Raw genomic sequence first — 23,061 nt, forward strand, 5'->3', positions numbered from 1 at the left:
GTGGGGGTTGGCCGAGATAGACGCACACCGGAAGTGACGTAAGAAGGCATGGAACAACGCTGAATTTGTTCCCTACTTGTTTTTAATGTTGAAATGTAAGAGTTTACTTTGCCCAGCTTATAAATAAACATACTGTTTGGTCCTGACATACTATTGGAGGCTTCTTTCTTTTATTCCCCATATCTCACTGAGGTATTCCCTTCTTATACACTGGGATATCCGAGTGGAGTAGTTTGTCTATTGGAGAAGTACCGGAGGACCGGCCCACTTATGGGGAACAGTGGAGATCTCAGATACTAAAAGCTACTAACCCACAACATTAAGGTGAGAGTTCTGGGAGACTTTAATACTGAGAAGCCAACTACAAAATACATATGGACACTTCTTCTCAATAACAACACCTCTATTAATTCTTCAGGCTGTGAAGACGGCAGAAGTTTTCTTTATTCATTCACCTAGAGAATTATTTGTTTCAAAACATCACGATTTAATTCACTTTTTTTGAGGCTTATTATGTTTATCATAACGTTGTTATTCCACGACATATGATCACTACACATCATTGGAGGGTTCATTGGACACTTTTACTTTTGATATTTATTATTTATTTTTTTATGTCTGTTTTTATGGCATTTTGCACATTGATTCTTCATATGGTTATTTTTCACTTATTTAGGTATTAATTCAATACCATTAAGTGTGTACATTGTATCACAGTGTTATTCAGTGACATATTTTTTGCACAAGACCACTTTATTCAATTTTACTTTTAAATTATTTTGCTCTCCCCATGACTCTGAATCCAGAAACGTCATTGCAACACTGGATGAAAGATGCAAGGGTCTGTCAGGAGTCCTGAAACGCATTGACCTTTTATACGCACACGCTAATTACAAGCAAACAGATCACAGGTGAGGATGGTTACCTTTAATAGCCATTCAAACCCCTTTGTGTCAACTTGTGTGCATGTTATCAGGCCAAAATCACCAGGGTATGTAAACGTTTGATCAGGGTCATTTGGGTAGTTTCCGTTGCCATTATGATTTAAAAAGAGTAAACACAGTTGATTGATAATAAATAGCTTCAGCCAAACACTAACCATGAGTGAAAGAAGTGTTTTTGTGTTATTTATATTCTCTGAAAAATATCCAAAAAAATCATAAATTCTGCCAGGGTATGTAAACTTATGAACACAACTGTATATAAAACTACTTGAGATCTACAATTTAAATCAATTCCCAAGCTGTGAGTGGGCAATTATGTATTGCAAATCATATTTAAAATCAGTAGTAAAGCCTATGTAATAAAGAAAAGAAATGGGTTGCCCAGCTGGCTTAAGTCATAATGTACTAGTATGCACTGCATCCTGTTAATTTTTCCTTCTACCTTTTTTTGTATAATACTTCCTGTATTGTATATAATCTATGTGACAGCCACCGGAAATACACAAAATGATCTCGCTTCTAGACATCTGGAGATACATATACAAGGGAATTGTATAGGCCGTCTTCAGGGGACCCCTGAAGATGGCCTATCAGATGAGACATTAGTGCTGACGTCACGCCGCTGCACAATATCGGTCAGCAGCAGCTTTCTAGGCAAGTTACAGTGGTTTTGCATTGATATATCAGTCTGGCATGCTATGTATGTGATTCTCATGATGTAATAAATACTACACTATTACAATCTTTGCTGGTTCCAGTGTGAGCTTTACTTGCTACAGCTTAGATCTGTGCTGGGAACTGGAGAGCAGAGCACTTTGTGCATGTAGCAGTTTTGGTGCACCTTCTGAAAACGCACCAAAACAGCAGGACATAAAAGAGAAGTCTATGGCAGAGCGCAGCTAACTCACATGAAAACCGCAGGTACACTGTGCTACACCCACGCTGCAGGAGAAGCACACCGAGTCAGTATGAAAGCGGCTTTACTTTGAAGAAGCCTTTCCATACGTGGAGGTTAAAGTGATTGTAAATGTTCAGATTTTTTTTCTTTAAATAACAAACAAGTCATACTTACCGGCTCTGTGTAATGGCTTTGCACAAGGTAGCCCTGATCCTCCTCTTCTCGGGTTCCCCACCCCCTGCCAAGTGCCCCTCTAGCAAGCCGCTTGCTAGGGGTGCACTTGTGCGTGCTCGCTCCCGAGCTGGTCCTGTGTGTCCATAAGACACACAGAGTACGGCTCAGCCCACCTCACAGGCAGTACCTGGCAGAAGTGAGAGCCAATGGATCCTGCTGCTGTGTCTGAGCCAATGAGGAGGGAGAGAGCTGAGAGAGCGTCAGCTCTCATTCACATCACTGCATCGAGATTAGGCTCAGGTAAATATAAGGGGGGCTGCATACTGAAGATTTTTTTACCTTAATACAAAGAATGCTTTTTTTTTTTTTTTTTTATTTAAAATAACAAACATGTCATACTTACCTTCACTGTGCAGCTCGTTTTGCACAGAGTGGCTCCGATCGTCCTCTTCTGGAGTCCCTCAGTGGCTCCCGCTGCTCCTCCTCGCATCAGATAACCCCCTAGGAGAAACGCTCTCCCAGGGGGTTACCTTGCTGGCATGCTCCCGAGTCCAGCATTCGGCATCCATAGACATGAATGCCGGACTCGGCCCTGGCCCCTGGCGCCCGCGTCATTGGATTTGATTGACAGCAGTGAAAGCCAATGGCTACGCTGCGATCAATCCATCCAATCAAGAGCCAGGACCCCGTGCAGAGAGGGAAAGCGCGTCTCCGCTAAGGGAAATTCGGGGCTCAGGTAAGTAAAAAGGGGGGGGCTGGGGGGCCGGTCACTGCCAGAAGTTTTTTTGTGAAAAAACATGAGGGTTTATAACCCCTTTAAGGTAAAAAACCTTCTGCCTTTAGAACTGCTTTAGATCTCTTTTCCTCCAGACATAAACAGAACACCTCATCCTCTGTAATGACCTGAAAATTAATAACTCCACACCAATTTCACTATATGGATCACTTATGTATTTATATATGGTGATTACAGTGTATATCCCCCCTTTAATCTCCTCTTCTCCAGGGAGAATATATTCAGTTCCTCTAATCTTTCCTCATAGCTGAGCTCCTCCATGACGCTTATCAGTTTGGTTGCCTTTCTCTGCATTTTTACATTTTTTTTAATTAAAAAATAAACTTACAAAAATCAGGCTGATATTTACAAATTATGCCTCCATGTTTCAGACATGGCTAAGAGTTCCACTGACATTAGAGGTTATGCTGCAATTCAATGAACTATGTATCTTTCTAGCACCAAGGACTTCTAAAACAAACCCAGCTAAAGCCTGTTGTAATAAAAGTGTAGCAACTGACATTTACACATGGATCAAGTTGTATTTATTTTTTAGAAGATTTATAAACTTACACTTTTTCAGCTAGTAATACAAGTCCTCTACAAGCAGTTGCTGCATTGACAAGGAATACAAGAGAACATACAGTATACACAGCGAGAGTGTCTAAGACACTCTTTAGAATGCTGTTGTAGACAGGTACATGAATCTGGGGAATGTGCCAAGTATGGAGGCACACCGAGATCAGTGTGGGCCCTATGAACACTCAGGCGGTGCAGCAGTGGGGAGTTTTGAAGCTGGGGGACAGAGCTTGATGGGGATTTGCAGACACTGGTTTCCCATCAGCTCCACTCTCCTTGTGATTAACAGAAGGCAATGGGCAGATCCTTAGCTAGTAGACAGCCTGCTATTAGTTATAGCTAAAGCTATATTGGTTATAGTGTCTCAGCTTCACCATGAGGGTCCTCCACTGAAGCATCACTGGTAGCTAGGAGGTTGTCAGTTGTGCAGCTAACAGCGCCCTTAACCGCTTCCAGACCAGCCGCCGCAGTTATACTGCGGCAGGTTGGCTCCCCTGTGCAAGCCATTGTAGCTGGTTGTGCCTGAAGCCGATATGAGTGCCCGGCGGGTGCGATGACCGCCGGCACCAGCGATCACTCGTGACAAAGCAAGAACCGGGGTGTGTGTGTAAACACACACACACATCCCGGTTCCCTCAGGGGAGTAGAGACAGATCGTGTGTTCATATTAAGTATGAACACCGATCAGTCTCCTCCCCTAGTCAGTCCCATCCTCCCCACTAACCACAGTCCCAAGAAGCACTAACCACCCTGGTAGAGTGCACCTTAACTTGAAAAGGGGGAATCTTACCCCTCAAATTATAAGTTTGAATTATAACTTGCCAAATCCACTTAGCGACAGTGGATTTCGACGCTGCCTGTCCTTTCTTAGAACCCTCTGGCAGAATAAATCAGTCTTACGAGTCGCAGAAGTTGTCTTTAAATAGATTTTCACTGCTCTCACCACATAAAGACAATGTAGTGACTATTCTTCCCTGGAACATGGTTTTGGAAAAAACGATGGCAGGACAATATCTTGGTTCAGGTGAAAACCTGAAACCACTTTTGGCAAAAAGTCTGGACGAGGGCGTAACACCACTCTGTCCTCATGAAGAATCAAATATGGCTCTTTACAAGAAAGAGCAGCCAATTCCAAAACTATCCTTGCTGAGGATATAGCAACCAAAAATAACAACTTCCTTGTCAGAACAACTAAGGGAATATGTTGAATCAGTTCAAATGGCTGTTTTTGTAACACAGACAAAACTAAGGTCAAGTCCCAAGGGTTCAAGGGAGGTTTGATTGGCGGATTAAGACGCATCACCCCTTGCATAAAACCCCGGACTAAAGAATGTGTAGCAAGTGGTCTTTGAAATAAGACCGATAAAGCTGAGACTTGGCCTTTAATAGTACTCAAGGCCAATCTGCCTATGATATATCTCAGGAGGGTGCCAACCCTTGGATTCACACCAGAAAACATAAGCCTTCCAGACTCTATAATATCTAGTTCTGGAAGCTGGCTTCCTTGCATTAATCAGGGTAGAGATAACTGACCCGGAAAGCCGACGTTTCTTCAGAACGTGGGTTTCAATAGCCAAGCCGTTAAACTTAGAGACTGTAAGGTAGGATGGAATATCGCTCCCTGTGAGAGCAGATCTGGCCGTAGTGGGAGGGACCATGGGCCCCCCACTGCCATCTTTATGATTTCTGCATACTATGACCTTCTGGGCCATGCTGGTACCACCAGAATTACCGGCTTTCTTTCCAGCTTGATCCTGCAAAGAAGTCAAGGCAGCAACTGAATAGGGAGGAATGCATAGGTCAGTGAGAACTGATCCCACAGGGTCACCAATGCATCCGTTCCGCATGCGAGTGGAATCCTTTGTTCTGGCCACAAGGTTTACTAACTTCATGTTGAACCTGGATGCTAGAAGATCTACGTCCGGAGTCCCCAATCTTTGGCAAACAGCCTGAAAAATGTCAGGGTGAAGAGACCATTCCCCTGGGAATAACTGCTGGCGACTCAAATAGTCCGCCTGCCAATTCTCTACTCCCAGAATGAAGACTACCGATAGGCACAGAACATTCCTTTCTGCCCAAGTTAGAATATGGTTAACCTCTCTCTGTGCTGAGAGACTCTTGGTGCCCCCTTTGTGATTGATATAGGCCACAGCTGTGGCATTGTCGGATTGGGTCCTGACAGGACAATCCCGTAACCTGAAAGTCCAGGCCCTTAGAGCCAGACGCACTGCCCAAATCTCTAGGATATTGATGGGCAAGGTATTTTCAGTTCTTGACCACTGTCCCTGGACAGTTATCTTTTCTAGTACTGCTCCCCAGCCTGAAAGGCTGGCATCCGTCGTTACCATTTTCCAGATGACTGGTCTGAAGGATTTTTCTTTCAGCAGATTCTGGGTTAGTAACCACCAAGTGAGGCTTTGGGACACTCTTGGGGACAGTCACATTGGCAAGTCTAAAGCTTGAATTGTTTTGTTCCAAGTGGACAGGATACTGTTTTGCAACAGTCTTGAATGGAACTGGGCATAGGGAACTGCTGCGAATGAAGCCACCATGGTTCCTAGCAACCTCATGTAGAAGCGAATGGAGGGATCGCCTTTTGACCTGACCATCTGCACCAGCTCTTTTATGGAGTTGATTTTTGCCTGAGGCAAGAACACCTTTTCCTAGGGTGTGATCAGACCCAAGTACTCCAGCCTTTTGAGATATTATTCGGTCTAGTGCCTGAAACAGAAACGGTCTTTTCTCTGGATCTTTGGGAACGCTTGACCTCAGGAAACGAGACAGTGGAAAGTCCCGAAATTCCAGCTTGTACCCCAGCGTTACCGTGGAGACTCATCTGTCCTAAATTTCCTCTTGCCAGACTTCTGAAAACTGCAGAAGTCTGCCCCCCACCTTGGTGAGGGGGGTTGCCTCTTCATGATGAGGTTTTAGGATTCGGCTTTGCAGGTTTCCGACCCCAGGACTTCTTTTGAGCCTGGGTCTAACCCTGAGGTTTTCCTCTAGAGTCCGATGGCAGAGGCCGTCGCCACTGCCTAGAGACAGAAGCCCCTGGTGCAGGGGAAAGAGCCCGTTTAAATGAAGAGCATTTATACTTTCTTTTGACTGGCAAAAGAGTACTTTTCGCACTAGAAATTGTTTGGATATATTTGTCCAAATCCTCTCCAAATAGCCGCTCCCCATGAAAAGGGAACCCAGTTAGGAGGCTTTTACATGGTGCTTCGGCTGACCAATTTTTTAAACACAGGATTCTACGCATATGCACAAACGTAAGCGTAAGGTGGGACGCCTGGTGAATAGAATCTTTAATGGCATCTATGGCAAAGCATAATGCCTTTGGTAGTTCAGCCAATTCCCGGGCTTGTTGTGCAGGAACCTTTTTAAGGGCCTGTCTAAATTGGTCCTTTAGGGATTGACAGACGCCTATTGCAGCGACTGCAGGCGTAATGGAGTAACGGCACCTGCCAAGGAAAAAGTAGATTTCAACAGGGATTCCAACTTTTTATCTGTTGGATCCTTAAGCATGGCCAAGGACAAGTTAGGCCTTTATTCACACTGGAAATCGCAGCGTCAACTGCTGGTACTTTCCATTTTTTGGAGACTTTCTCCTCCAGGGGATAGAGAATTGAAAATCTCTTAGGAATGAGAAAATGCTTATCCGGGTGATCCCATTCAGCAAATATAGTAATGCATGTGCAGGAAACGCATGCAAAGGCTGAGAAAGTTTTAAGGAACCCAAGGAAGAAACCGAGCTTTCAGGAGACTCTGTTAGAGGTAGCATGAAAGTAGAATGAACCATCTCCGTAAGAGATTGTATCAGCAATTTCTCAGATTGAGAGGCTGAAAAAGGCTCATCTACCGTAGTTTCCGCCACAGAGGAATCATCATCGGTTTGTTTTTCCTCCTGATCGCCTGAGGGTAACACCTCATCCTGTGCCCACTGTTCCCCTTGCAAAGGTTCTGAAGTGGGGGAGGGGGATCTAGCACGCTTCCTATCCATTTGAATGGAGGATGCAATTAAAGCCTCTAATCTTCTATCCAGACCCTGCAGGGTGGAGGAAAGGACATCTTCAGTCACGTATACAGGGGCTAAGATGTGAGCAGTTGCACCATCAATTTGTTCCAATGGCTCACACTGGCTTGCTATAATTGGTAATTCAGGCGAGGATGACAGCACGGAAATGCGACTCGAGATCCTAGCGCCTGGGGGTGAAACCTTTAGTACCTTTTTGGTCTTTGTGGTGTCTTTTTTAGCAGGCATAGTCCTAAGCACAAAAACAGAGGCACTATACAATTGCACTTAATTGCTAAATATAGTCATGACATTAAAGCCGCTATAAAGTTCAGCCTAGTGCTGGGAAAAAAGTGTCCTTCCTATATCAGGAATGCCAGTTTGCAACCCTCAAGTGTCCCAGAGCTCCTGTGTCCCTGTGTGCAGACTGCTTTGTTTTCTCCTCACCAGCCGAGGAGAGACTGTCCCAGCTGTGGCTTTATTTGTTTTTGTCTGCCGTGGATCCTTGTGGACGTTCATGGCACTGCTCTTAGGCCCCACCCCCTCTGAAAAATTCCGCCCCTCTTTTCATTTTAAAATGTTACCGCGGTCGTGCGTGTCGCTTTCGGGTCTACAGACCAAACACGAGGAGGGGAGGCGGGGCGAGGGGAGGCAGAGACCTGTTAGCAGCAGGCAAACAAACAGCAGTAAAAACAGTAACAATAGTAGCAGTATCAGTCCCTTCATGGGGGAGAAAAAACATTTTGTCAGATTTCTTTTTACCTGAGAAAAAAAATCCCCCTCCACGTGCTGCTGCGGCCACACAGAGACTGAGCTTTACAGTGAAGACAACAGATTAAGGTATGTGCATAGACTCCCTCTAGTGGAGAATTTAAGGCATGACAACATTTTTTCCCTAATAGAAGGATACATAGGTGGACTTTTTAGTTCCTAAGTTTCTTCCCTTACCTTACCCCTGCCGCAGGATTTGCTGAATTGACAGACAATCCAACCTTCACCCATCATGGCGGGCTGCGTTTAGCAAACCTTCAAGGACCGGGTCCCTAGATATCGGGGTTCCAACTCCCTTGGACCTGTAAAAGCACCCCACCAGGAAAGCTTTAGGTAATGTAGCAAGACCTAAGCCCTGGGTTCCTGGGGTCCAGCCCTACAAAGAGGTGTTACAGGCAAAAACCTTGTGCTGCGGATAGGAGGCCCCAGGTACCATCCACTTAGGCCCCAGTGGCACTTTGGATGGATCTGGTCTATGGAGGCTATTTAAATCCAGCATGGATCCCTCCTGGAGCTCCTCAGAGCACATCTTCACTCGTGACCAACACCTTAGACACTGGCAAAAAAACTCATGTGCTCCTGGAAGGATGAGGGGTTATATAGGGAGTGAACTTCCTGGATTGGGTATACCAGTGTCCATCTACTAATGGTGGCCTATAACCCATTAAATACTTAAGGCTCTGTGTCCCATGATGTACGCCAAGTTAGAGTAGGTCTAAATTACCTCCTGTTTTGGCATCTACAAACTGAAGGTAACGACTTTTGAAATTGGAGGCATTCATAGCATCCCTTTGTGAAAGTGACTTAATTAAGAACTACCTAAATATCTAAATATGGCACAAATGTTGGTAGTGCTTTATCGAAACCCCCCTCCCCCAAGAATTTTTTATTGTATTTGGTTTACCTAACATGAGTTTGACAGTTCAATAATTACTTCTGTAATGGTAGCATTTGCATAATTTATAAAGCAATGACAACTGGGTGATTTTTACGCAGCATTACCACTAGAGGTCGACCGATATATCGGCCGATATTTGGCTTTTTTTAATCGGCATCGGCTGATTGTGCTGATAAAAAAGGCCGATTATGACTTCAGCACAACTTGCAAATGACTTCTGTAATAGAAGTCAATGCAAGTTGCCTGAAGTTTTCTGTGGAGGAGCTGACTTTTCTCCTCCCTGGGCAGCCTGCCAAGTCTGATAAGAAGAAACATTGTATTTCTTCAGGTTCTTTTATCAATGAGCTGAACTCATGTGTAGGAGTTCTCAGTTTAACAATTTAAAGACTAAATCTTTTCTGACACTTGTTGCTTACAAGTAAAAATCCTGTATTTTCTGCTAGAAAATCACTTAGAACCCCCAAACATTATATATATTTTTTTTAGCAGAGACCCTAGGGAATAAAACAGCGGTTGTTGCAATATTTTATGTCACACGGTATTTGCGCAGCGCTCTTTCAAACGCAATTTTTTGGGAAAAAATACACTAATGAAATAAAAAAAATAAGCAGTAAAGTTAGCCCATTTTTTTTCGTCGAAAAGTTTTGAATAACCTGTTTTTGTGTATTTAATATTTAAGATATAGTTATTTTTTTTAAATCTAAATTATACATACAAGTGAACTGATTGGAGGTTTTTGTTTAATAAATGTTTAAATGTAAAAATTTACTGTATCACTTATTACTTAAGGTTGCTTTCACACTGGAGCGGGCAGGCATTGACGGTAAAACGCTGTTAGTTTTAGCGGCACTTTACCGTCATTTTAGCGGCGCTATTCAGCTGCTAGCTTGGCGCTTATAACCCAGCTAGCGGCCGAGGAAGGGGTTAAATGCGCCCCTGAAGCCCTGCTGCCGAAATGCTTTGCAGGCGCTTCGGCAGCAGTGCGCATTCATTTCAATGGGCAGGAGTGGTGGAGGAGCAGTATACACCACTCCAAAGATGCTGCTTGCAGGACTTTTTTTTCCTGCCAGCGCATCGCCTCAGTGTGAAAGCACTCGGGCTTTCACACTGAGACTGCAGGGGAGCCGTTTTGCAGGCACTTTACAGGCGCTATTTTTAGCCTGAAAAACTCCCAAGTGTGAAAGGGGTCTAACTGTTAGATTTTATGAGATGAAGGGAAAAAAATAAAAAATTTTAAAAAAATCGGCCTAATATATCGGCCCCCCCAAAAAAAAAAAAAAAAAAAAAAATCGGCATCATATATCTGCCATCGGCCACCGCGATTTCTAAATATCGGCATCGGCCAGAGAAAAACCCATATCGGTCGACCTCCAATTACCACCCCATGCTATTTTGTTAAGGTGATTTTTCGCTAAGAAAAAAAAATCAAATCTATTACTCTGTGATTGAGATTCATCAGTGTTTTGGTTTGCTGACAATCTCTCCAATCGCTCAATTGCTTTTCAATCCCTAAGCTTGGCTACTAATTGCTGAAAGAGTGATCTATAGCACAGCAAAACCCAATGCTGTAGCATATCGCTAGTGACTCTAGCAATTAAATCACTAGCTACAAATTGCTGTTAAAACGCTCTGTGCAAAAGATTGTCTGTGTGTCATCTGCCTAAAACATATACTGTACAAGGTTAGGCTCCAAGCACACTGGGCTTAAAAAAAAAAAAAAAAAAAAAAGCCAGTTCTTTTGGCAGAAAACAAACAAAACATTCATATAGAGCGCTTTTGTACAGGTGTTTAGGAGTATTTAGAGTGGGATGAGCTTAAAATTTGCCTCTAAACATCCTAATGTGCACAGACACATAGGGTAACATAGAGCTGTGTCTACAGATAAAACGTAAAACTCCTGTAGACGTTTTTTAAGCCAAGTGTGCATGGAGCCTTATTTGGAAGGAACCACAAAGTGCACAGACATCCTTTACAAAAGAAATGAGTCTCCTGATCATTGCATCACCAAATTGTCTCTGGAGCTACAGAATGACTTACTACTACATAGAGAAATCTGCCGACAAGTCTCTGGAGTAGTTCTGCTAATGAGATTCAGTGCTGACATCCAGAAACTAGTACACAAGAATTTACTGACAAAACTCTGGGATCTTCTAAGCGTGTGGCAAGGAGTACCTAGTACAAAATTACATCTCACTTGAAATTCATTCAAAATCCTATTTAGAGTCAACACGTTTCAGGGGGGGTAGGACGCAGAAGGAAGACCAGGTGAAGATGGCAGCCTCTGCAGCAGTGACAGCGTGCCACGCGAAAGCTTTGTTATATGGTAAGTCTTCCATAATGTGCTAGTATGTGGTGCATACTAGTACGTTATGATATTGCCTTGCAGGAGTAATTTTTTTATTTATTTTTTATTCCTAGAGTTTACCACCACCACTTAAGGACCAAGCCTACTTTTGACACACACATTATATTATATATATATATTTTTTTTTAACAGAGACCCTAGAGAATAAAATGGAGATTGTTGCAATATTTTATGTTGAGTTGAGTTGCATCTTGATATAGCGCAGTCATTTACCCCAAAGGATCTCGACGCGCTTACAAACACATACATATACACATACTAGGGCCAATTTTTTTTTAGACAGGATCTGATTAACCTACCAGCATGTCTTCGGAGTGTGGGAGGAAACCGGAGTACCCGGAGGAAAATGTCATACCATATTTGCGCAGTTGTCTTACAAACTCAATTTTTTTGTAAAAAAAAAAAATACACTTTTTCAAATTAAAAACTAAGAAAACAATGTGAAATATAATGTAAATTGATACCCAACATGTCATGATTCAAAATTGCACACGCTCGTGGAACGGCGACAAACTTTGGTACTTAAAAATCTCCATTAGGTGATGATTAAAATTTCTACAGGCTAGCAGTTTAGAGTTACAGAGTTAGAATTACAGAGAAGATCTAGTGCTAGAATTATTGCTCTCACTCTATCGCGGCAATACCTCACATGTGTGGTTTGAACACCGTTTACCTATGTGGGCATGACTCACGTATGCGTTAGCTTCTGAGTGACGGGGCGCTTTACTTTTTTTTCCTCTTATTTAACTCTATATTTTTTATTTTTACACTGTGATCACTTTTATTTCTATTACAAGGAAAGTAAACATGTAATAGAAATAAGCAGGACAGGGCCTCTTTAATGTGAAATCTGGGGTCAAAAAGACATCAGATCTCACAATTCCACTTAAAAGCAAAAAAATAAAAAATAAATTGTCCCTTTAAGGCCGGAGGGCGGAAGTGATGTTTGACGTTGCTCCGGTGTCAGGAACCATGAATCAGACTGAGACAGAAGTGCAGTAAAAATCACACTATTTAATAAAATAGTAAAATGGTATAAACAGAGCAAACCTAGTCAAAACATATATAAAAACGACGTGCTGACGTCACCCCCAAACAGTGTTGCTTCCTAAGAGGACGGGTTTGTCCGCGCTCCTGTGGCCAAGGAACCGGACTTTAGGCTATTTATTTCCGCACGTTTGTAAGTGTCCATTCATGTATTTTATTCAAAATAAACCTTACAGTTTTACACTATGTGAGCTCCCCTTTTGTATTCTATGGTATATCCCAGCTATGAGTTCTGCTGGTGTGGCTGGCGCTGTGACGACCTCTAGTGGATGTCGATAGGAGCTCCCATTGTCTGTTTAAAGTTTTTCTGCTAGCTGTGATCCTCTGTGGTGGGGGGTCATGGCCATTTGGTAAGCATTAACCCCTTCCATTTTTCGGTGGTGGATCCTCCTTTGTAGTCACGGAATAAGTACCAATCATCACCTGGACTTTTTCTACACTATCTGTGGGTTATCTGGAGCCATTACCATTTACATTGAACTTTTTATTTTTATGGGACATTTTGGTGGATCACATTCAACTGTTATTTGTTTTCACTTGTGTCTGCACGTATTATTATACTTTGTTTATTTTTTGGTTACATATTTATGATTACACATGCACTAGCGCAACTACCCCCTTTTTTTATATATTTCTTTTTACAATTGATGTTTATTGTCGGGAGTGCAGCTTTTTGATTATTTATTGTTCACTTGGTTATAGCGCAGTTTTAATTCTTTTTCTGTAGTCAAAACATAGCCAGAGTTCCGTAACCAGGACAGGTAGTCAGAACAACCCAGAGAAACAGGGGTCCAGAGATCAGCGAAGTCGGGTGCAGCAAACAGGATCTGGAACCAGAAGGGAAGTCAGCCAAGCAAAAGTCTTTCACAGGAAAACACAGCAGAGAGAGTCTGGATATGCTGACCAAGGCAAAGGCACAGGAGATCTGATTCAAGGAGTTTATTTACCCAGCAGCTCTGCTGACTAGCAGGAAATGAAGACCAGGTGAGTCACTGTGGAATGAAGAGTCTTTGGCAATTAACCAACAGCTGAGCACAGAGCTCTGGGAAGGAAGGGCTGAGCCCAGCCCTGACATCCGGTCCTCCAAGGGCATAGAGTAGAGTGGGGGCCATCTTGCCCTCACTCGACTGCCTGCCCATCCATCCCGGGGGATCGGATAGTTTCCGCTACTACCCACGTCTCCAGTATGCGGCGGAGACTACCGGGAAGCGACGGGAGGGGGCACCATGAAAGTGATCTTGCTGTGAATCCCTGCTGAGACCACTTTTATGTTAAAGCGGACCGCCCACCGTCGTTATGCGTCAGCTGTTTGGAGGAATATCGTTGTTATGGCAGCAACTAGCTGCCATAACCCCGGTATCCTCCTCTTCAGCGGAGCGGTCGGCTTTCAGATAAAAGCAGTCCCTGCGGAAAATTCACCGCGAGATCACTTTTAATCGGTGGCAGGAGAGGGGCCCCCCCTCCTGCCACGCTCTGGTGCCCTCCGCCGCTTAGTGGAGCCGTCGGTAGCAGTGGAGGCCTGTGGTATGGAGCCGACTTAGGGGAAGATGGCCTCCGCTCGGCTCCATACCATTGCAGGGCGGAAGCGACGTCAAAACATCACTTCTGCCTATAGCTCTTAAAGGGACTTTTTTTAATATAATTTTTTAAAACAACATTTAAAAAAAAAAAATGTAATTGCATTTTAGTGTAAATATGAGATCTGAGGTCTTTTTGACCCCAGATCTCATATTTAAGAGGACCTGTCATGCTTTTTTTCTATTACAAGGGCTGTTTACATTCCTTGTAATAGGAATAAAAGTGATTTTTTTTTTGTAAAGAACAGTGTAAAAATAAAAAGTAAAATAAATAAATAAATAATTAAAAAAAATTTTAACGCGCCCCGTCCCGCTGAGCTTGCGTGCAGAAGCAAACGTATACGTGAGCAGCGCCCGCATATGAAAACAGTGTTCAAACCACACATGAGGTATCACCACGATCATTACAGCGAGAGCAATAATTCTAGCCCTAGACCTCCTCTGTAACTCAAAACATGCAACCTGCAGAATTTTTTAAACATCGCCATTCCACAAGCGGCGCAATTTTGAAGCGTGACATGTTGGGTATCAATTTACTCGGCGTAACATTATCTTTCACAATATATAAAAAGAGAATTGGGCTAACTTTACTGTTGTCTTATTTTTTAAATTCAAAAAAGTATTTTTTCCAAAAAAAGTGTGCTTGTAAAACCGCTGCGCAAATACGGTGTGACAGAAAGTATTGCAACGACCGCCATTTTATTCTTTAGGGCAGGGATATGCAATTAGCGGACCTCCAGCTGTTGCAGAACTACAAGTCCCATGAGGCATAGCAAGACTCTGACAGCCACAAGCATGACACCCAGAGGCAGAGGCATGATGGGACTTGTAGTTTTGTAACAGCTGGAGGTCCGCTTATTGCATATCCCTGCTTTAGGGTGTTAGAAAAAAATATATATAATGTTTGGGGGTTCTAAGTAATTTTCTAGTAAAAAAAAAAAAAATTTTTAACTTGTAAACATGAAATCTCAAAACGAGGCTCTGTCCTTAAGTGGTTAAAAAAATACCGGGGTTATGGCAGCTATCAACATAAGCACTGCCATCATCCCGGTTTACGCGTTTCAAAAGCATACCCTCTTCATTATAGCCCTAATGAATTGTGTACCCCTCATATCAGAGAAAAAAATAATCATGTGCTGAACACAATGGTTTTCCCTGCACCGAAAACCACCTGCTCCGCTAAAAGCAACTTTTCTGGCAGAACAGTAAAAGATTATTTTTATTAGGAAATGTAACCACTTGCTAACCGGCTCCTGTACATATACGTCGGCACTTTGAAGATGGATATCTCAGTAACGGTCAGCTGCTGCCACAACCGAAGTATCCATCTCTTCAGGAGCCGGTCTTGTTTAGGATAATGGTGGTCTCTGCGGCATATCCGCCGTGAGATCACCGTTATCGGCGGCGGGAGAGGGGCACCCCTCCCACCGCTCTCCCGCGCCCTCTGCCACTTACCAGAGCCGTCAGCAGCGGCGGAGGTGATCAGGTCCTTGTCGTAGCTGGGTATGGAGATGATTGAGGCTAAGATGGCCCCCACCCGTCTCCATACCATAGCAGGGCGGAAGCGACGTCATAATGTCACTTCTGCCCATACGTCTTAAAGGGCCATTTTTTCAATGTCATTTTTTCCAAATGACTTTTTTTTTTTTTTTTTTGCATTTTAGTCCTAATATGAGATCTGAGGACTTTTTGACCCCAGATCTCATATTTAAGTGGACCTGTCATGCTTTTTTCTATTACAAGGGATGTTTACATTCCTTGAAATAGGAATAAAAGTGACCCAACTTTTAAAAACAAAGTGAAAAAATAAATAAAATCAAGTAAAACAAGAAAAAAATTTTTTTTAAAGTGCCCCGTCCTGATGAGCTCGCGCGCAGAAGCAAACGCATACGTGAGTAGTGCCCGCATATGAAAATGGTGGTCAAACCACACATGTGAGGCATCGCCGCAATTGTTACAGCGAGAGCAATAATTCTAGCCCTAGACCTCCTCTGGAACTCAAAACATGCAACCTGTAGATTTTTTCAAACGTCGCCTATGGAGATTTTTAAGGGTAAAAGTTTGACGCCATTCCACGAGCGGGCGCAATTTTGAAGTGTGACATGTTGGGTATCAGTTTACTTGGCGTAACATTATCTTTCACAATATAAAAAAAAAATTGTGTTAACTTTACTGTTGTTTTATTTTTTTTTTTGTGAAATAAAGTATTGCAATGACCGCCATTTTATTCTCTAGGGTGTGAGAAAAAAAACAATATATAATGTTTGGGGGTTCTAAGTAATTTTCTAGCCAAAAAATTGTTTTAAACATGTAACCACCAAAATCTATATCCTGTTTGACTAAGCAGGAAACCCTATTGTAATATGCAACAGTTTACCAATATCCTTAGATGTGGCAGCTGCTTTCATCTTATTTTTCTGGCTTTTTCCCCTCTATTTTCTCCTGGTGATCCTGCAAATAACACTCCGTGTAGCTTACATATGTATGTGCTGTAAGACGGTCTCACAGGCTGGACTTCAATTCAAGAAGAATGTGACTGCAGAATTACAATGGTTCCTTACATCAAAGGATCTCAAATAGCAGTGTTGCTCAACTTGTAAATTAATAATACACAACAAACAATGTTCTATTTGCTTTCTGCTATTCACAAACGTTTGCATGGTCCTCATCTAAGGCACCTTAAAAATACCTAGCATACTGCTGTCACTGGCCGTGATCTGTCATCTTACTTCAATATCAAGTGTCAGCGCTCAAGCAAAGAGCTGTAAACTGTACCTCTGTGTTGAGAGAAAGCAAGTGCTGAGCTGGGAAGCAACCCTAATGGAATACTACCGGTTCAATAAAGATCAGTTAAAAGACAAAAATGAAAAAAAAAAAAATATATATTTAACCACTTGCCTACTGGGCACTTACACCCCCCTCCTGCCCAGACCAGCTTTCAGTGCTCTCACACTTTGAATGACAATTACTCAGTCATGTAATACTGTACCCAAATGAATTTGTTGTCCTTCTTTTCATACAAATAGAGCTTTCTTTTGGTGGTATTTGATCGCCTCTGGGTTTTTTTATTTTTTGTGCTATAAATGAAAAAAGACCGACAATTTTGGAAAAAAAACGTATTTTTCTTAGTTTCTGTGATAAATTTTGCAAATTAGTAATTTTTCTTCATAAATTTTGGCCACAATTTTATACTGCTACATATCTTTGGTAAAAATAACCAACATTCGTGGATATTATTTGGTCTTTGTGAAAGTTAGAGAGTCTACAAGCTGTGGTGCAAATCATAAAAAATTGATCACACCTGATGTACTGTACTTGCGACCCGAACAAGCCAAGGAAGTACAAATACCCCCCAAATGACCCCTTTTTTGAAAGTAGACATTCCAAGGTATTTAGTAAGATGCATGGTGAGGTTATTGATGTTGAAATTTTTTCCCACAATTCTTTGCAAAATGAAGATTTTTTTTTTCCACAAAATTGTCATTGTGATAGGTTATTTCTCTCACAAGGCATGTGTATACCACAAATGACGCCCCAAAATACATTCTGCTACTTCTCCTGAGTATTAGGATACCACATGTGTGAGACTTTTACACAGCCTAGCCACACAGAGAGGCCCAACATGCAGGGAGCGCCATCACGTGTTCTAGGAGCATAAATTACACATCTAACTTGTTGACTACCTATTACACTTTTGAAGGCCCTGGAGCACCAGGACAATGAAACGTGACACTGATGTGGCACTGATGACAGATGGCATTGATACGTGGCACTGATGACACGTGACACTGATGCGGCACTGATTAGAGATGGCACTAATTTGTGGCACTGAGGGCACGTGACACTGATGTGGCACTGATGACAGATGGCACTAATACGTGGCACTGATGACACGTGACACTGATGACAGATGGCACTGATATGTGGCACTGATGACAGATGGCACTGGGGACAGGTGGCACCGACAGGTGGCACTGGGGACAGATGGCACTGATGGGTACTGTGTTTTATTTAGTGTTCACTCACGCTGTAGCACAGAAGCTCTCCCTCCTCACACGCAGTCTCTGCGTGAGGAGGGAGAGCCGGCAATGAGAGATGAATGATCTCATGTGTTTACATTTGAGATCATCTCTCATTGGACACGCCGATCGAGTGCTAAATGGCCGCTGTGATTGGCCATTTAACATGATCCGTGATTGGCTGTGTCCAAGGGACACCACAGATTTTCCCAGATGTGCGCCCGCGGCGGCGCGCGGGGAACAAGAAAACAGGAGGACATCCAGGGACGCCCTCCCAGCAATTAAGCGTAGCGCTGTAGTCGTGGGGGGGGGGGGGGGGGGAGGTGGCAGCACCACAGAAAGTTTTTCACCTTAATGCATAAAATGCATTAAGGTGAAAAACCATGAGGGTTTACAACCCCTTTAAAGTAACATTAAACCAGGGCCAGAACATGGGGTGGGCAGGAGGGGCGACTGCCCTGGGCACCGTGGTATCACGTAAGGAGGGGGGGGCACCACATGGAGATGGGGGGGGATATTGCGTTGGAAGGGGGAATTTGGGGGGTGGCAGGGGTAAGTACTTTTCTAGAAGTGAAAATTTGGGGGGTACTGAGAGTGGTGACTAAGGGGGATTTATATTGGGAGAGGGGATTGGGGGAAGAAGAATAATGCTAGGAGTAGGGATTTGGAGTGGGGAGAAGATGTGTACTAGGAGGGGATATTTTAGGGGTAGAGGATTTGTGGAAAGAGGAATGATTTTTTTTCTGGGACGCTGGCTTTGTTCCAAAATATCCCCTATTTGCTTCCAGGGCTGCACATGCACTCAGGGCCGGGACGCTTCTCTATATATGGTGGACGTGGGCTAAAGTACATTTAAATCGGTGTTCCACCCAAAAGTGGAACTTCTGCTCATTTGTTTCCTGGGGGGGGAGGGGGGACAGGATACCCGTCTTTGACAGGTATCCTGTTCCCACTTCTAGGAGCCACAGCCGTGGATATTGACGTCACGGCTCGGTTCCCTCCTCCTCCCACTGTCGCCGGGCCAGTAGGAGAGAGGAGAGGAGATTCGCGCATGCGCAGTAGGCTCCCGGTGTGAAGCCGTAAGGCTACAATGTCGGGTTCCCTTATGCGCAATAGCAGCGGCAGCACCCGGTAACTGATGAAAACATCAGCTGCGGTACCGACATCGCTGGACTCCAGGACAGATAAGTGTCCTATTATTAAAAGCCATCAGCTGCAGTATGTGTAGCTGCTGGTTTTTAATTTTTACAGCAGTGGGTGGACCTTCCATTTAATAATCTTCCAGTAGTATGGCCATCACAACACATACACAATAACATTATAAGGCCTTGCTAAACCACAAACCTGATGATGTAGACCAGTGGTCTCCAAACTGCGGCCCTTTAGGCACCATTCCTCCCACTGACACCAGCAATGGAGCATTATTCCTCCCAATGACACCAACGATAGAGCAGTATTCCTCCCAATGACACCAATGATTGGGGCACTATTCTCTCCAATGACAGGACACTATTTCCAGTCATACTGACCAGAAGTGCTATGTATTTATTTATTTTTTTTTTTTACTCCCACTGAACTCCAAGTCGGAGATATTGTTTACTCCCACTGATGCCAGGGCTTTTTTTTACTCCCGGGGGGGACCACAGTCCAGCCCCCCTAATGTCTAAAGGAGAGAAAACTAATCCTTTGTTTAGAAAATTTGGAGACGCCTGATGTAGACAATTACACCTTTATATTTCTAAATCATCTGGCTGCCAAGCAAATGATTGCCAAGGCTTGTAAATCCCACATTTTTGGGCTCTTTCACAAGGGTTGCAGGCTCAACCGACCCTCTAAAAAGTGATCCGTGGTGAATAGCTTTTTCAGAGGCATTTTACAGCTGTTTAAAGTAATACTAAAGTCTCGGGTTTTTTTTTTATTTTTTTTAGATAAAAATAAACATGTTATACTTATCCGCTTTGTGCAGTGGTTTTGCACAGAGCAGCCCAGATCCTCCTCTTCTCGGGTCCCTCTTTGGTGCTCCTGGACCCTCCCTCCTGTTGAGTGCCCCCTTTCAGACACAGAGCTGCTACCCAGCCCCCCTTATCTCTCTGCATTGGCCGACTGACTTTGATTGACAGCAGCGGGAGCCAATGGCGCCGTGCTGCTGACTCCAATGAGGAGGGGAATCCCGGGCTGCCGATACACTGCTGGAACATCACTGGATGTAGATGGGGCTCAGGTAAGTATTAGGGGGGCTGCTGCACACAGAAGGTTTTTTTATCTTAATGCATAGAATGCATTACGATGAAAAACCTTTTGCCTTTACAACCACTTTAAGGAAAAGATAAATGATGACAATGTGAGTAGAATTGAGGGCTGCCATGTGGCACTGTAGGTTTGCAGTAAAAAGACAGCTGCAATGCATACTAGCACACTATGACATTACCTTGCAGGGAGATTTTTTCTTATTTTAGTTAAGTACCTACCGGTTTAAGCCGGGTACATACAATGAGAGTATCGTTAATATGATTGTCTGGTTTTTTTTTGTTTTTTTTTTTAAAGTTCTAGTTTCAAATGAAAAACAAATAGGTTCCTAGAGGTACGAAAATTTTTGTAAAACAGAATACAACTTCAGAAGTGATGTAATGTATTCTTTCGTTTCCATACATCCCATTAGGGAAAACTCAGGCAGGCCTGACAACAGTTATACAACTGGTATTTCAGTGCAGTACAGTGTTGTCAGCCCACTACAGGAAGTTAGGCATTTACTGGATTTCTGGAAGATATCAGGATTTTTTTCGTATATGCAGCATTTTTAAAGAGATGTAACCTGCATATTTTATTATATTTTACCCATACATACACTCGAAATTAAAATGAACATAGAGAAGATATAATTTATTATTGCTAAAATAACTGCACTATCTACAAAACAATGGGTGGAAACGATGGGAGATATGATTTGTTTGGAAAAATACATACATCAGCACAGGGGTAGTTCACAGAAATTTCAAACATTATGCTCACTATGGCTGGATACTCCGGGCCTTTCCCCGACTGACCTGATTTTGGACAGGCTATTATATAGATAAACTCATCCTTTTATGTGGAGTTATTGTGGAGTAGGACCTCCAAATGTATTGCTTATTTACATACTGGTATGAAACTGTTGAATTATCCAAAAGAAAAATGTAGTGGATCTCTGAGTTGTTGTTAAAATGACAGCATCTCTTTTCAATAGAAACTTTATTGATTTTAAAATATATATATATATATATATATATATATATATATATATATATATATATATACAAAATAAAATATATTCTCTTTATCCCTATATTTCCTTTCTCCTACAGTTTTTATTTTTTCTTGTTTTTTTGGACATACATAAAATATACTTTGAAAACTTTAATTCCAACATTGCTCCAAACTGTATCTTTGTGGCACAACACTGGAGAGTTATACTGGAAGAATAAAATCAGGCAGAAAGGACAGGGTTAATTTCAAGGCATCTGACTGTAAGAGGCTTCTTTCCAGTTCGAATTATCTGCATAGTTAACACATAGTTGTGACTAGCACCCGATTCACACTGGGGAAGCCAACGGACAAGATCATCTCAGCCTGACGGAGTGGAAAGAGAGCTCCGGGCGGTCCACCAGAAGAAAGCAAAAACAATATGGTTTTATAAATGAAAAAAAAAAGGAGCTGGGCTCTACAATCTCTAAGACCCCTTTCACACTGAGCCACAGCCGCGTTCGCACTAAAGCACCGCTCGTTTTAGGGGCGCTTTAGCGCTTTTCGGCCGCTAGCAGGGCACTTTTAACTTAAAGAAGGGGTTAGAAACGCCTGTGTTGCGGTGCTTCCGAAGTGCTTTTCAGTCGATTTGGAAGAGCTGCGCATTCATTTCAATGGGCAGGGCGTTTGCAGGAAAGATGCTGCTTGCAGGACTTTTCCTAACGTCTCGCAAAGGCGCACCGCCCCAGTGTGAAAGGACACATTGAAATGAATGGGAAGCGGTTTTCAGGCACTATTTATTTCTAGAGCTAAAATTCCTGAAAACCGCCTCAGTGTGAAAGGGGTCTAAATGTTATCTCTATACCATTCCACTCATCTGCCTAAAGCTGGCCATACACATACAGATTTGTATATGTTCAGCCTGCAGGTTAAAAGAAAAAAAAAAATATCAAACAGATTCCTCCGCTGATGCTATACAGAGCTAATGATCAAATCTCCATCCGCAGCTATTGTATACTGACACCTGGCCCTGCCCACTGTCCAAATACCAAAACAGCTGCAGCATCCAATGAGATGCAGCTGCTGTTTGGCTGACAATTTTTTACCTGACTCCTTCAATTTTTAAATCACTGGATGCCAGGCGAGAGGGGAGCGAAAGGGTGGTGACAGGTCTACCCACTGATCAAGTTTCAGAATTCACAGTGTGTATAGTCAGCTTAAGCAGGATTCCGGGTGCGCCAGCAGGGTGCATGGGGATGCCATTAGGAATTAATGGCACTGCTGTGTGTTGGCAAAAGGCATCGTTTTTGTGTATTGCAGGAACATGTGCGGTTTTGCGTGAATTCCCGCAACACGCACGTGAACCTAGTCTAATAATTGTTTCAGAAGAAGTACTGCACTATATGGGTGGTGTTCAAACAATTGTTTTAAATAAAAAAGTAGCATTCAGTATTTATCATAGATGCAATAAAATTCAGCCAAATCAATCTTTCCTAATATTTGAGGGCTGAAACTTTGAAACAACCAAATCTTGGTTAAAGTTGGACTTAGAGCAGATATTTAAGACACAAACAAATACAACTTTTTTTTTAGATGAGCTCATATGTCTGCTAACTCTCCTTTCACAGTCCAGTCATAGGCTGGGGGGGGGGGGACATGGCCTGTAAGTGCTACTGAACCGCAGGTAAGAAAACTCAGGTCTCTGTGGAGCAGAGCTGTGTAAATCTCAGGACTGGATAGACAAAAATACAAATCCTTTGGCAAGTAAAACAGCTGTTTTACTGTA

At 42.9% G+C, this 23,061-nt stretch overlaps 1 protein-coding gene across 1 annotated transcript in view; it reads right to left on the bottom strand.

Annotated features, from left to right (window-relative positions):
• Positions 1-23,061, bottom strand: part of LYSMD2 (LysM domain containing 2) — a 74,400-nt gene that overhangs the window by 12,905 nt on the left and 38,434 nt on the right. The gene's annotated exons all lie outside the window — the stretch shown is intronic.

Source organism: Aquarana catesbeiana, linkage group LG03 (genome assembly GCF_042186555.1).
Source record: "Aquarana catesbeiana isolate 2022-GZ linkage group LG03, ASM4218655v1, whole genome shotgun sequence".
In the NCBI taxonomy this organism is placed as follows: Eukaryota; Metazoa; Chordata; class Amphibia; order Anura; family Ranidae; genus Aquarana; species Aquarana catesbeiana.